Here is a 16,996-nt window from a genome sequence, read left to right as displayed (position 1 = left end):
TCTTATATGCTTTTCATACAAGTTTCACACAAGACAGATACAAACTTTATAAGATTTATATATATCTTTTCCATATGGGTTAGCTATTCCTTCCATAGCAACAAAAAAAGAGAGACGGTAAGTTGAAAGTTCAAACAAAACAGCAGATGGCGAACCAGAGTACAGTTTTTTTGCCAGCTACTGTGGCAAATTTCTTTTCAATAGAATGCCCTTCAGTTTTAATTACATTGGTAATAATTTAATAATAATATATAATGAGATAATGATAGTTTTCAAGTAAAGTAATTCTTTTCATTAGCAAAAGGGGGAGCTATATTTAATGGAGTCTTTATTTAAGCGTTTTTGGTGATTGGCAGTGCACATGTGGAAATTAAATCACATCAAACTATTAGTTTGTGGGCATATGTGGATGAATTTCTCAGTTCTCAGTTCTCATTTTTTTGTCCACACTGATGCGTTTCTGTCATCACCTCTGTTTGTGTTTGTCTGAAGTTTGAGTTAACTAACCTCACAGGCAGGCAGGATTTCACCTACACCAAACCTCTCTGAAAGTGTGCATCTGTCAGAATGATGGAGAGCCGAGGGTTTTTTAAAAAAAAAACTTTTTTTGCACTTTCAAGCAGCTGCTTGTCCTGGTAGAAATGAAGCAGATCGAAAAAAGCAGAGAAAGCGCACACAGCAACCTTCGTGCACACATACCAACCTTCACCATCTTACAGAAGAAGGAACCTTGTGACACATGAGATACCAAACAGTTTAGGAGCTCCGTGGGTGGTTGCACTGCGGCAGCTGCCACATGGCGTCACCCAGAAAGTCATGTGTTATCTCCAAGATTCTTGTGTGATTGCAATAAATGCTTTGCAGTGGTGTAAACACGAAACGAAGAAAATTGAGCAAACTGCTCCAAACCAAACTGTGCAATGTGCATGCGTTCGTGATGTGTCATGTGAAGGATCAATACAAATCGGAACTTACCTACCATCTCCACGTCCTGCTCTAGTTCTCAGCCCTGTTTCTCTATGTTCAATATTTGCCTGTTTACATTGCTGAAACCTTGCTAGGTGAAGTCACTTCCAACTGGTTGTCATGTCAATGTTGAAAGACCACTGGAAAAGCAGCAAACCAGACTTCAATACAGTTTGCTGCAAACAAATGTGTGGCAGTGACTCAGAAGGTTGAGCAGGTCATCTGCAAATTAAAATGTTGGTCGTTCAATCCCTTGCTACTCTAGTTTGCATGCCAAAGTATCCATGACGAAGATCCTGCACCCTGAGTTGCTTCTAAAGTGTTCACTGGGTGTTTGATAGAAAGCACATGCGTGTGAATGGGTAAATGACTTGATTAGAAAAGTACCATAAGAACCTGTTATTCATTACAACTGCTGAGACCCAATCTCTCTTTTCTCAGAGCTCTAAACAAAAAGTTTCAAAAATCTTAGATACTGAGCTTTGATGATGCACTACCTCAAAAAATACAAGTGTTCAGGATACAGATTGTCTTTATAAACAAACCTGGCTGTATTTCAACCCTGTAAAATAAGAATTATAAAGTGGCCACTTTCACATGTTTCTCCTCCACCATAACTACAGTACAGTGTAAGAAGTAAAAGTCAAGTAAACACTAAGAAAAAGTGTAAAATCTGGGATTTTTATAAGTGATTCATAGTGTGAAACTTTTGGTCATCGCTTCTTTTGAGATGAGAACTTTCTGGGTTCTAATCTCAACAGTAGTGCAACAGCTGGGGTGTAGTTTAGCTCAGTGGGTGAGCAGGCAACCACATGCCACAGTGGCCCAGGTTTCAATCCAACCCATGGGCCTTTGCTACATGTCCTCCCCCTCTCATTCCTCCCACTTTCCTGTTCTCTCCACCATATCACTATCCAATAAAGGCAAAAATGGCCAAAAACATAATGTCTGCCTACAACTCACCCTCGCTGGTTGTGCACAGAAGATGGATACATAAAGGCATGTACATAGTCAGCAATAATATTCAGGTAGACCGTCATGTTGAAGCAGTCTGGCCTTTGTCCTGTGACCTTTGGCATCAACAACATATTTTGACTCGTTCATTGGCTATTTTCTCTTTTGTTCTCATTCTTGGTGAAGCCTGTGAGATGGTCATGTGAGGGAAAACCCAGCATAGCACCATTTTCTGAAATGCTCAGACCATCCCATCTGTCACTAACAACCATCTAATATTCAAAATCACTTAAATCATCTTTCGTCCCCATTCTGATGCTCTGTTTGAACTCCAGCATGCCCACATGCCTAAATGTACTGAGCCGTTGCCATACCATCAGCTGATTAAGTGCTTGCATTAGTAAACAGTCCAAGACGCATACCTAATAAAGTGGTCAGTGAGTGTGTTTTCTATTGTCATACTGTTTTATTTGGCTGTTTTTGTATTCTGCATTCTGTTTTGGTCTATTTACTTTTAGAATGAAGCATATCTTTGCTTTAATTAGATAATTAGCAACAAGAGTGACCGATTATGAATTAGTGTGTTTAAGAAACCTTATTTCTGCAGCAGATTTTAGGGGGGTTTCCCCCCTCTGGTGGTTTCCATTGTGCATTACAAGGGAGCCAGTGCAAATTGTGTTTAGAGTTTACTCATCCAATTTAGTGAACTGGATTTTGTGTGCTACTAGGGTTTCATGTTTTGGCAATAGAGTGAATAATTCAACAAACTGGAAAGAATACAGAGAATGTAGTTCACGGAAAAGACGTCAGTGTTTCAGCAACTCAGAAAAACTGCACAAAATTTCAAACTGAGTGTTAAGCAGTGAGATGCATTTACAGTTTTGCCCCCCCAAAAAAAAAAAAAAACAGGAAAGTGTAACAAATGCACAAAGAGTGTGTAAAGCTCAGGGTGTGCATTCAGTGTGATAACTGCAATCCTATTGGGTTTCCACACTGACCAATGTGAAAACACAAAATAGGTTCACCTAAAAGTCAGAGCTTGCACACTATAAATATTGCAGTACTGGACATGGAGGAACAGTGAAGAGAAATAGAGGAGAACGCTGGAGGAAGTATGGTTGAGGAGAACAGCTGAGGTAGAGCAGAGGCTGCAAATGAACAGATTTGGTGTTTCCATGTAAGCTTCTCACGTGGTGCTGCCAGCTCTTCTCTTTCTGTCTGTTCAAAACTCACACTGCCCTTATATTTGCTGATGAGAGGGAGTACCAGCTATAGCTGGTGGCATGGTGTAGGTCCCGGGATCAAACCTTTGGCTGCTCGGACGCAGCAGCGTGTTGAGGTCTTTGTGTGCACGGGCACACACGCTCACACACATGTACACAAACTCACAAACCATTATCCAACATGAAATATCACACACACTTGTCATTTCAATAGCAAGGCACCCTTACAGAAAACAGAAAAATTATTATTATTATTATTATTGTTTTTTACTGCATGCTTTGAATGGTAAAAAAAATAGCGCCACCTGGTTGACAAATATGAAAAATTAAAAATTTAAAGGTAATAAAATAAAAAGAAAATCTTAACATAAAAGAATGCATTAGTTGATGTTCAGATAAATGTGATATCACACATTGTATTTTCAATTATTTTTACTGGGACATTTGTTTTTGGCCCTGAGAATCAGATGTGGTGTTTTTTGCATAGCTTAGCCATTTAAAACTAATGTCACAAGCTGAGACAACAATTTTAAAATTTTAAAATAAAAATTAATATCCACTGGCAAATATGAGCTATATTCATTCAGCACAGCCAAAATAAAAAACAGAATGACACAAAATGTCTCGAGGATCATCCAAGAGTTTTAAGGAAAGAACAGAATTCATGATTCTGCATTTACAGCGAGTCAAACTGGTCCAAAAGATTTTGTTCAGCGGTCTTCAGATATTTCGGGGATCTTTAAGATGTTTTTTGGCAAATGTAAGATGAGCATTTGCGTTCTTTTTGGTCAAAAAAGAACGAAATCTCTTTGGATTGATTCCACTGTTGCCAAGATTCTTTCTTATAGTTGAATCATGAACAGCAATGTTAACTGAAGCAAGTGAGGAGGTTGTATATAGGATTACACCTCAAAGTGCTTTGTCAGTCAAGATGTCAAAATGTCAATCTGTGCTGAAGTAACTTTAAAAGCCATACAGACGTTTTTATTCCCCACCCTCCTTTTTTCCTTAACTTTAATTAGTGAGAAAAAAAGAATGTTCAGCTGTTCTTTTCTGGCTCTTCTGATGCTTCTCAATGAAAGGAAAACCCTCCGCGATCTGTTTGGATTATTTATGAAGGTTCGTTCAGTGGTGATCCATTTAACACAGACACTCACAGTTTGCCATCCATGACCCAGTCCAGTGAAGTGGATGAAGAGATACCCCCCAATCCCCCCTGTCTCACTGGGTCACAGAGTAAGGAGGGCAGGGTAGCTCCTTAGGAAATCTAATACCACCCACCTGGTAACACACACGTACTTAGACAGCAGACACAGACACAGAAAAGAGCCAAACTGCAGTCATTTAACCAGTTTTAACTAGCTACTTGCACAAATGTGCAAATGAAGGGTACCTTGGCCTCTGGTAGAGGACTCAAGGTTGAAGGATAAGAGAAAGGGAAATTTATAGATAGATAGATAGATAGATAGATAGATAGATAGATAGATAGATAGATAGATAGATAGATAGATAGATAGATAGATAGATAGATAGATAGATAGATAGATAGATAGATAGATAGATAGATAGATAGATAGATAGATAGATAGATAGATAGATAGATAGATAGATAGATAGATAGATAGATGTATATATATATATCATTCTCCACCACCCTAGTTTTAACCTCGGGACTTCTAGGCCATATTCGGCACAGATGTTCCTGCATATTATGCTGGCCACTTGGTTATGGCGTTCCATGTATGCCCTGCCAGCTAGCATCTTACACCCTGCTGCTATATGCTGGATTGTCTCAGGGGCATCTTTACACAGCCTGCACCTGAGATCTAGCCAGGTGTGATAGACCCCAGCCTCTATGGATCTTGTGCTCAGAGCTTGTTCCTGTGCTGTCATGTTTAGTGCCTCTGTGCTGTCTTTCATTCCGGCTCTGTCAAGCCACTGGTAGGATTTCTGGATATCAGCCACCTCCTCTATCTGCTGGTGGTACATACCGTGCAGGGGCCTGTCCTTCCATGATGGGTCCTCCTCTTCCTCCTCATTCTTGGGTTTCTCCTGCCTGATGTACTTACTGAGCTCAGTTGGGGCCATCTTCCTAAATTATTTGTGGATGTTCCTTGTCTCATCCTGGACCGTGGCGCTGACACTCACCAGTCCCCGGCCTCCTTCCTTCCGCTTAGCGTACAGCAGGGGTCAGCAACCTTTCTGATGATGAGTGCCATCTAAAATTCCCTCAGAAGTCAATGTGCCATATGATTGCATTAGCAATAAACTTAATAACGCTCTATATCAACAGTTACACACTATATACAACAACTTTATAGAATTATATTTGTTTGCAGATGTTGGCATAGTGCAGATCAGCTATTTTGAAAAATCCATAACATCCATAGCAAGAACTCCATAACAGCAAATGAACTGTACAACAAAAAATGCAAATGCTATTTATGGTCTCCTCAAAACAATGATAAGTAAAATAAACTGGGCCAATATGGCATGTTTGTTAATACAGGGATACACATGTTAATGGCATCTCTGGTCTCCCACTCAGAGACACACGTCTCCGAGTGTCCAGCGTTCAGACGGCTACCTGAGGACACTCTTCATGTGAGAGAAAATCTGCTCACACAGATATGTAGAGCCAAATACTGTAGATAAAGCCTATGCAATGTTCTGAAGACAGTTAAACTTGTCAGGTAGTGATGTCCAGCAGGTGAAAATGCAAGCTCCATGAACACGCACAGCTGTGGATTCCAGCTGCGTTCGTAGTTCTGCAAACTTTGACCCCCACAGAGTTGAGGTTTACAGTTCAATCAGCATTTCAATCTCCTCTGTGTCCAGGCAGTTAATGCGAGACAAATCCAGCTGCTCATTAAAGCTTTCTGGTTTGCTCAAAGAAAACATTGGTGCATACACCTGAAAATGCATTGTGAATTCTGTCTCGAGTCTACGGATGTATTTCCATGGTGCTGATGCTGAGCGGACAGCTCCTGAAGCATTTGAAGTGTCGGAATGTGGAAATTTTAACATCGCTTGAAAAAACTGCCAGCTAGCAGCGTCCCTCTCACCAGTAGGCTACGTCATTTTTAGCCAATTGCAAGTTGAATCTGGTACTTGGGGTTGTTAGTTAAGATACCGTCATTAAGAAGCGGCACAACTAATGTGTCTATGCTAGTTAATTTGCGATGTGCACCACTGGCCCGGCCATTTATTTTTTTAATGCACCTTCTCAGATTAATTCACTGCGTGTCGTGCCATCAGTTGACCCTTTGCGTGCCAGCTGTGCCACGAGTGCCCAATGCTTGTTGCGCACGAGACGCAAGGTCGTAACGCAGCAAGACTGCATCAAAGCGCCCCCTTGTGGCATTAATAGGCAATAGCTTAAGATGACAAGAGGGGAATTTGCAGCCCTGTATTTCGCATGGGTTAGACCAGGGGTCGGTAACCTTTGTCTGTCTCTTCCTGTGAGATCTTCGCAATAATGGAGGTCGAGTGTATTTTCCTCAAAGTATGCAGTGCTGCAAACCAGTTAATGAGACCAAATTGCTTATTAGATTAGATTAGATAGAACTTTATTAATCCCTCGGGTGGGTTCCTCTGGGAAATTCGATTTCCAAAAAAGCACAGCACCGACAGAAGTTACAGAGTTACAGAATATTATATATATATATATATACACACACACACACACACATATATATAAATACAGAGACAATATAAATAAAATATACGAAGGGGATAAATAGAATAAATAGGAATAAAAAATAAAAATACAAGTGAATTGCACATTTCAAGTATTGAGGTCTATTGCACTGTTGACTATTTACAAAAGTATTGCACAAAAGGTATTGTACAGTGAGGTGAAGAGGCACTACAGCTTAGTTGTTCCCCCCTCCTTTGTCCTCCTGTTTCCCCTCCCTCTCCCCTCCAGAGAGGAGTTAAACAGTCTGATGGCGTGTGGGACAAAGGAGTTTTTAAGTCTGTTAGTTCTTGTCTTTGGGAGAAGCAACCTGTCACTGAACAGACTCTTCTGGTTGTTAATGGCCGTGTGCAGAGGATGCCCAGCATTGTTCATAATGTCCATCAGTTTCTTTAATGTCCTTTTCTCTGCCACTGTCACCAGAGTGTCCAGCTTCATGCCGACCACAGAGCTAGCCCTCCTGATCAGTTTCTCTAGCCTGGATGAGTCCTTCTTTGCTGTGCTGCTCCCCCAGCACACCACAGCATAGAAAAGTACTCCAGCAACCACCGACTGGTAAAACATCCTCAGGAGCTTCCTGCAGATGTTAAAAGACCTCAGCCTCCTGAGGAAGTACAGTCGGCTTTGGGCTTTTTTATACAGGTGCTCTGTGTTGCATGACCAGTCCAGTTTATTGTCCACCCACAGCCCGAGGTACTTGTACTTGTTGACCACCTCCACCTCCTCCCCCTCTATCTGAACCGGCAGTGGACCTGCTCTAGACCTCCCGAAGTCCACAACCAGTTCCTTAGTCTTTGAGGTGTTGAGTTGCAGGTGGTTTGTGTGACTCCATGCGACAAAGTTCCTCACCAGACTTCTGTACTCCTCTTCCTGATCATCCCAGATACACCCCATGATGGCTGTGTCGTCTGCAAACTTCTGAATGTGGCATAATTCAGAGTTGTAGCAGAAGTCAGAGGTGTACAGGGTGAAGAGAAGAGGGGACAGCACAGTTCCCTGTGGTGCTCCTGTGCTGCTGACCACTGTGTCAGACGTGATGTCCTTCAGCCTGACGTACTGTGGTCTGTCGGTGAGGTAGTCGGAGATCCAAGCGACCAGGCAGGGGTCCACCTCCATCCTGTTCAGTTTTTCCTGAAGCATACAGGGCCGGATGGTATTAAAGGCACTGGAAAAGTCAAGAAACAGGATCCTGACCGTGCCTTTTCCCCCATCCAGGTGTGAGTGGGCTCTGTGTAGGAGGTACAGGATGGCATCCTCCACTCCGACACCCGCCTTGTATGCAAACTGTAGTGGGTCCTGGGCATGTTGTACCTGTGGTCGGAGGAGGTTGAGGAAGAGCCGCTCTAGAGTCTTCATAAGATGTGACGTCAGTGCCACCGGTCGGAAGTCATTCAGCTCATTGGGCCGGTTCTTTTTGGGGACCGGGACGATGCAGGATGTCTTCCATAGGGCGGGCACTCTCCCCAGTCGCAGACTGAGGTTGAAGACTCGTTGTAGCGGCTCCCCAAGTTCAGCAGCACACGCCTTTAGCATCCTAGGACACACCTTGTCTGGGCCTGCTGCCTTTCTGGGGCCAAGCTTCCTCAGTTGTCTCCTGACCTGATCCACTGTGACACTGGGAGATGTTTGGGAGGAGGGGAGGGGGGGAGATGTCTTGCTGCTGAGAGAGGGATTGGAGGAGGGGGGTGTCATAGTGTCAGGAAGGGGGGGGAAGCGAGGGAGGTAGGAGAGTGGGGATTGGACTCTGTAGTGAAGGTGAGGGTGAGGGTGAGGGTGGGGGGGTTGTGGGCTGGTCAAACCTGTTGAAGAAGTTGTTGAGTTCGTTTGCCTTCTCCACAGTCCCCCCCCACTGTGCTTTTCTTGGTGTTGTGGCCTGTGATGGTTTATTACATATCAATGCTAATAAGCTACTCTTTTATTAGGCCCCGAACTCTGACCATAAATGGAATAACATCTGTCGAGTTATTTGTGTTGGAAAATCCCGGTGAGTCACACGCTTTCGTTAGCTACCTGTTAAGTTTAGATAATATCATTTTCCAACACATGCAATCGGGAGCTATAAGAATGTAATGTGTTGTTTTACTTATCCTGTTGTTCCTTACAGTGTGGTGTAAGTGTTGCATGTTCAAAGCTACAGATGTTACTGCCGATGCTGTAACATCTGTAGGTGTGATACTGCTGCTATGTGCGCTTAGCCCCACCTCCCCGCGGCCATACTACGATGGGGGAGGTATTCATATATAAATAGAAGTCCTGCCATTAATTAATTCTTCGATCTTAAATATGATCAACCTATCTCTAATGATCGGCTATGTACCACAAGCCTTCAAGCTAGCTGTAGTTAAACCTTTACTCAAAAAGCCATCTCTAGACCCAGCAGTCTTAGCTAATTATAGGCCAATCTCCAACCTTCCTTTCATATCAAAAATCCTTGAAAGAGTAGTTGTCAAACAGCTAACAGATCATCTGCAGAGGAATGGTTTATTTGAAGAGTTTCAGTCAGGTTTCAGAGCTCATCACAGCACAGAAACAGCTTTAGTGAAGGTTACAAATGATCTTCTTATGGCCTCTGACAGTGGACTCATCTCTGTGCTTGTCCTGCTAGACCTTAGTGCAGCATTCGATACTGTCGACCATAATATCCTATTAGAGCGATTAGAACATGCTGTAGGTATTACAGGTACTGCGCTGCAGTGGTTTGTATCATATCTATCTAATAGACTCCAGTTTGTTCATGTAAATGGAGAGTCCTCTTCACACACTGAGGTTAATTATGGAGTTCCACAGGGTTCAGTGCTAGGACCAATTCTGTTTACATTATACATGCTTCCCTTAGGCAGTATCATTAGAAGACATAGCATACATTTTCACTGCTATGCAGATGACACCCAGCTCTATCTGTCCATGAAGCCAGATGACACACACCAATTAGTTAAACTGCAGGAATGTCTTAAAGACATAAAGACCTGGATGGCCGCTAACTTTCTGCTTCTTAATTCAGATAAAACTGAGGTTATTGTACTCGGCCCTGAAAAGCCTAGAAATATGGTATCTAACCAGATTCTTACTCTGGATGGCATTACCTTGGCCTCCAGTAACGCTGTGAGGAACCTTGGAGTCATTTTTGACCAGGACATGTCCTTCAACACACATATTAAACAAATATGTAAGACTGCTTTCTTCCATTTGCGCAACATCTCTAAAATTAGAAATATCCTGTCTCAGAGTGACGCTGAAAAACTAGTTCATGCATTTATTACTTCCAGGCTGGACTACTGCAATTCATTATTATCAGGATGTCCTAAAAACTCACTGAAAAGCCTTCAGCTAATCCAAAATGCTGCAGCAAGAGTACTGACAGGGACTAGAAAGAGACAGCATATTTCTCCTGTTTTGGCTTCCCTTCATTGGCTTCCTGTGAAATCCAGAATTGAATTCAAAATCCTGCTCCTCACATACAAGGTCTTAAATAATCAGGCCCCATCTTATCTCAATGACCTTGTAGTACCATATCACCCTATTAGAGCACTTCGCTCTTGCTCTGCAGGCCTACTTGTTGTTCCTAGAGTATTTAAAAGTAGAATGGGAGGCAGAGCCTTCAGTTTTCAGGCCCCTCTTCTGTGGAACCAGCTTCCAGTTTGGATTCGGGAGACAGACACTATCTCTACTTTTAAGATTAGGCTTAAAACTTTCCTTTTTGCTAAAGCATATAGTTAGGGCTGGACCAGGTGACCCTGAATCCTCCCTTAGTTATGCTGCAATAGACGTAGGCTGCCGGGGCATTGAGTTTTTCCTTTCCAGTCACCTTTCTCACTCACTATGTATTAATAGACCTCTCTGCATTGAATCATATCTGTTATTAACCTCTGTCTCTCTTCCACAGCATGTCTTTTATCCTGTCTTCCTTCTCTCACCCCAACCGGTCGCAGCAGATGGCCCCGCCCCTCCCTGAGCCTGGTTCTGCCGGAGGTTTCTTCCTGTTAAAAGGGAGTTTTTCCTTCCCACTGTTGCCAAAGTGCTTGCTCATAGGGGGTCATATGATTGTTGGGTTTTTCTCTGTATCTATGAAGCGCCTTGAGGCGACTTATGTTGTGATTTGGCGCTATATAAATAAAATTGAATTGAATTGAATTGAATTAAATACTTGCTCTGTTTATATTTAAATTTTTCAGTCTTAATAGAAACTGCATATTTCAGGTTTTAATTGTATTTCCAATGTAAATTACGTTATTTTTGCTTGTTAAGAGTTAAGAATGATAAACGTCACTGTCATTTTAAATCGATTATTACTTTTTAAACTCTTTATGTTCTTTATTGTGACATAATTGTGGTAAAATCATTTGTAAACTGTAAACACTGCAATAGTTACACCCTTGTTGCACACACTCCTTTCTACCCAGTAATGTTGTTGTCAATATTCTTGATATTTATTTATAATCACCTTTGTCAATCCTTGATATTTATTATTGAGTGATTTGTATATATTAGTGCTTTTTTCTTTTATAAATCTGTAGCATACTATGTTTTTAAATATTATAGTCTGTTTCTGTCACTGTTACTGTACTGGAGCAACTGTAACCCACATAATTTGCTTAGTGATTAATAAAGTATTCAGATTCTGATTCTGAAATACTGTAAGCTGTATCCTTCAAATTATTCAGCTATTTAAAATTAGTTCATACCACCTGTTTGAGCGGTGTGTTATTACTTGACAAATACAAAAATATAATACGTTTAAAGTAGTGCTGTCAATAGATTAAAAAAATTAACTAATTAATCTCACAATTTTCTGATCAATAGCCTGGTCACGATTACATTTTTTCAACTTTATATTTAACCTTGTAACTGACATTTATGCAATATAATGAAGTAAATGCACGATAAACACAAAGGATGTATGCTTAAATTCAAAGAGAATTTGAATTGTTTTCAATCTTTTTGCACAGATTTTCTCCTGTAAAATCCAACTTAAAAAAAAAAACAAACCTATATACTAATAGGTAAAAAAAAACACTAATATATAATATAAATTAGTGCTGTCAAACAATTAAAATGTTTAATCAGACTCATCACAGGGTTACTGTGGATTAATTCTGATTAATCACAATTAAATATCATTCATTTTTGTTCTATATTAATCGCATTTCATTTTGCATGAGCAAAAAGACTCGTGAAATAAAGGAAAATATATGCACACTTAACATGTTTATTGAACATTCATGTTAACAAAAAACTCTGTAAACACTTATCTCCTCTCTCTGTCACTCTTGGGGGGGCACTTCAACTCCTTGAAAAGAGGAACCAAAGCTATGTAAAGCGCGTGTTCTAAACAATATTAATAGGTCTGCAGTTTGTTGCAATCCACTTGACATTGTGTCAGTGAATATTTCCGAGGTAGACTTACTGAGTCCCCAATGCTCCGTGAGTGGTTTGTCGCAAGCTGGGTGACGCGTTAGCCAAAGTCCTAGCAGCATACCTGACTAACGTATGCTTCACATCAATGTGATATTTTAAGCTGGAAGTGCTTCGGTGAAAAGGAAATTCCTTCTTGCACAATACTTTATGTCGGTCGACTGTTCCGTCTTGTTATTTTTTTAATACTCAAATTTTCCATCGAGGGGGCCAATGTGCATTTATCATCTTCCATATTGAGTTGATTGGTTCAGCTGCCCGTCACTACCAGATCAACTCCCCATTTGCCCATGTGCGAAAGTAACTACTTGGACAAACTGCCTGAAATATGTTGACAGAAACATTTCAGGGATTTTGAGTCATTCTGCACTCCAGATGCGTTAATTGCATTAAAAATTTTGATCACATTGATTATGATGCCAGATTAATGTGTGTTACCGTGTTAATTTTGACAACACTAGTTTAAAGTCAAAATGTGTGTAAAGCACTTTATATACAATTCAATTCAGTTTTATTTATACAGCGCCAAATCACAACAACAGTCGCCTCAAGGCACTTTATATTGTACAGTAGATCCTACAATAATACATACAGAGAAAAACCCAACAATCATATGACCCCCTATGATCAAGCACTTTGGCAACAGTGGGCAGGAAAAACTGAAGGCTCTCCCTCCCATTCTACTTTTAAATACTCTAGGAACAACAAGTAAGTCTGCACTGCAAGAGTAAAGTGCTCTAATAGGGTTATATGGTACTACAAGGTCGTTAAGATAAGATGGGGCCTGATTATTTAAGACCTTGTATGTGAGGAGCAGGATTTTGAATTCAATTCTGAATTTAACAGGAAGCCAATGAAGGGAAGCCAAAACAGGAGAAATATGCTCTTTCTTTCTAGTCCCTGTCAGGACTCTTGCTGCAGCATTTTGGATTAACTGAGGCTTTTCAGGGAGTTTTTGGGACGTCCTGATAATAATGAATTACAGTAGTCCAGCCTGGAAGTAATAAATGCATGAACTAGTTTTTCAGCGTCACTCTGAGACAGGATATTTCTAATTTTAGAGATGTTTCCCAAATGGAAGAAAACAGTCCTACATATTTGTTTAATATTTGCATTGTAGGACATATGTTGCTCAGAGAGGGGCAGCCATCTGTTATGAGCGGTTGTGGTTGAGGGGAAAAATTCTTTGAATTTGATATTTTAATCGTTGTGTTTTAATTAGCTGTAACCTCCCCTGTGAGTGTTAGTCTCTTGTCTCTGTGTGTAATTAGTTCCGTTTTTATTTTGAATTTTTTGTCTCTTGTACTTTGCCTTTAGTTTTATTTTCATGTGCTCTATTATTTAGATTGAGCTCAGCTGTGTCTTCTTGCACTTATTCAATTCAATGTCAATCACAAAATCACAACAACGGTTGCCTCAAGGCACTTTATATTGAAAGGTAAAGACCTAACAATAATGCAAAGGAAAGAATGAAAAAGAAAGAGAAAGAAAGAGAAAGAAAGAAAGAAAGAAAGAAAGAAAGAAAGAAAGAAAGAAAAGCCCATGTCACAAACTGGAAATGAGCGTGCAGGTGGACCTAAGAGCAGACTCGATCGCTTGAAGTATTTACAAGATTTATTCATGAGAGGAATCAACTTAAACTAGAAAAATTTGCATTTCCTGCGAAAATGCAGTGTGGATGCCTTAACGGCTGAAGATATCTGCTGAAAAAAGCTGAAAAAGTTGGAAAAAAAAAAAAAAAATGCCCTGAGCAGGATTCGAACCTGGCCCACCTGGTCAAAGGACAGCTATTTAGCTCACTGAGCCAAACACTTTCTCACAAAGAAAAGGTGGGGAGATTGACAATTGTGCTAGCAGAATTTGGGCAAAAAAAAGGGGGTGAAAATTCTGCTGAAAAGAGTTCAATCAGCAGAATTTCTGCTGAAAAGAGGTGAATGAGCAGAATTCTGCTGAAAAGAGTTTTTTTCTGAAAACAGCAGAAAAAACTGAAAATTTTGCTGAAAAGAGTTGAATGAGCAGAATTCTGCTGAAAAGAGGTTTTTGCTGAAAAAGAGCTGAAAAAGTTTGGATTTGTGCTGAAAAGGGGTTAAAAAAACTGAAAATTTTGCTGAAAAGGGGTGAAAAAAATGAAATTTGTGTTGAAAAGAGTTTAAAAAAAGTTTAACTGTTAAGTGAAAGAAATGTTGCCATAAGCTGGATTTGAACCCAGGCCTCCCAGTCTGAGAACGGATGCTTATCTCACTGAGGTAAAACACAGCTCAGCCCATCATGCAAAATCAGTGACCACATTGATAATGTGTTCCATTCATTTCAATGGTCAAAAGTCATAACACACATCAGCAGAAATAGCAGAATTTTTTAAAGTTTAAACATAGCATTTCTGCTAAAACTTAGTATTTATACTAAATAATATTTTTTTCCTGCCAAATCATAGCATTTGTGCTGGAACACAGAAAGTTCCACCAAATCATACAATTTGTACTAAAACATTATTTATGATTTAGCAGAAACATTGGGACTTGGTAGAAATACTATGATTTACATGAAATACTTTGACTTAGCAGAAGTACTACAATCTAGGAAAAAAGTACTAAAGCATAGCAGAAATTCTATCATTGAGCAGAATTACTAGGATTTAGAAGAAATACTAAGATTTGGCACAAACACTGATGTGGCTCAAGAACCTTTATTGTGCAGTTATACTATGATTTGGAAGAAATACTATACTTTGGCACAAATACTATGATTTGGAAGAAATACTATGTTTTAGCACAAATACTATGATTTGGCTCAAATACTATAACTATCCTCGGTCAGAAGGAGAGGCTGACATCCAGGGATTAGATTACCACAGGTGGAGTTTATTGCGGTCAGATGGATGGTACAGGGAGGTATGGCATACAGTAGGAGGATGTGGAGAGGTGATATGGTGTGGTTTCTATGATTAAGAACAGGGTATGCATTACAACATGCATACAGATTAAAGATTAAGAAAACTGGTAACAAATTCCTCCACTACAAATCAGTCTGATGCCACTTTTTACAGGGTTCCCGTTTACTAAGGCACTACCCAAAAGGCGCCACAAGAGGGCACTCCAACACAAGAGATGACCTATTTACACTGATGCACTTAGTAAACAGCCCCTACTTAGCCACTACATAATACAGTGATATTACAGTATACAAATTCACACGAATACTATGATTTGGCAGAAATACTATGACTGAGTAGTAATACTATAACATAACAGATTTCCTAAAAAAAACTATTAAATTGCAGTAATTCTATGACTTGGCAGAGATACTACGTTTTAGCACAAATACTATAACAACGCAGAAATACTATGACTTAGTAGTAATACTATAACATAACAGTTCAATGTTCTTGCACAAATACCACAATATGGCAGAAATACTATGTTTTGGCACAAATACTGTGATTTGGTATAAATACTATGATTTGGCACACATACTATATTCCGCAGATACACTATAACATAACAGATATTCTACAACTTAGTACTAATACTATAACATAACAGAATTATTATTTGGGCACAAATACCACGATTTGGCAAAAATACTATGATTGGGTACAAATACTATGATTTGGCAATAATACTGCATTTTAACACAACTACTGAGATTTAATTGAAATACTATGATTTAGAAGAAATACTATTACTCCATACAAATACGATACTTTGGGATAAATACTATGTTTTGGTTCTAATACTATGATGTGCAACAAATACTATGATTTGGCACAAGTACTATGATTTAGTACAAATACTATGATTTGGCAGAAATACTATGACTTAGTAGTAATACTATAACATAACAGATTTCCTAAAAAAAAACTATGAAATTGCATTAATTCTATGACTTGGCAGAGATACTACGTTTTAGCACAAATACTATAACAACGCAGAAATACTATGACTTAGTAGTAATACTATAACATAACAGTTCAATGTTCTTGCACAAATACCACAATATGGCAGAAATACTATGTTTTAGCAAAAATACTGTGATTTGGTGTAAATACTACGATTTGGCACACATACTATATTCCGCAGATACACTATAACATAACAGATATTCTACGACTTAGTAGTAATACTATAACATAACAGAATTATTAATTGGGCACAAATACCACAATTTGGCAAAAATACTATGATTGGGTACAAATACTATGATTTGGCAATAATACTGCATTTTAACACAACTACTGAGATTTGATTGAAATACTATGATTTAGAAGAAATACTATTACTCCATACAAATACGATGCTTTGGGACAAATACTATGTTTTGGTTCCAATACTATGATGTTCAACAAATACTATGATTTGGCACAAGTACTATGATTTAGTACAAATACTATGATTTGGCAGAAATACTATGCCTTAGTAGTAATACTATGACATAAAAGATATACTATGGTTTTGTAGACATACTATGATTTTGCACAAATACCATGATTTGGCACAAATGCTATGATTTAGCAGAAATACTATGATTGGGTACAAATACTATGATTTGGCAATAATACTGCGTTTTAACAACAACTACTGAGATTTGATTGAAATACTATGATTTAGAAGAAATACTATGACTCCATACAAATACGATGCTTTGGCACAAATACTATGATTTGGCACAAGTACTATGATTTAGTACAAATACTATGATTTGGCAGGAATACTCTGATTTGGCAGAAATACTCTGATTTAGCAGA

Source organism: Copadichromis virginalis, linkage group LG17, assembly GCF_057382275.1.
Source record: "Copadichromis virginalis isolate Kocher_CV1m ecotype Utaka linkage group LG17, C_Virginalis_male_GT1.1, whole genome shotgun sequence".
In the NCBI taxonomy this organism is placed as follows: Eukaryota; Metazoa; Chordata; class Actinopteri; order Cichliformes; family Cichlidae; genus Copadichromis; species Copadichromis virginalis.
This window is presented reverse-complemented; position numbering follows the sequence as displayed.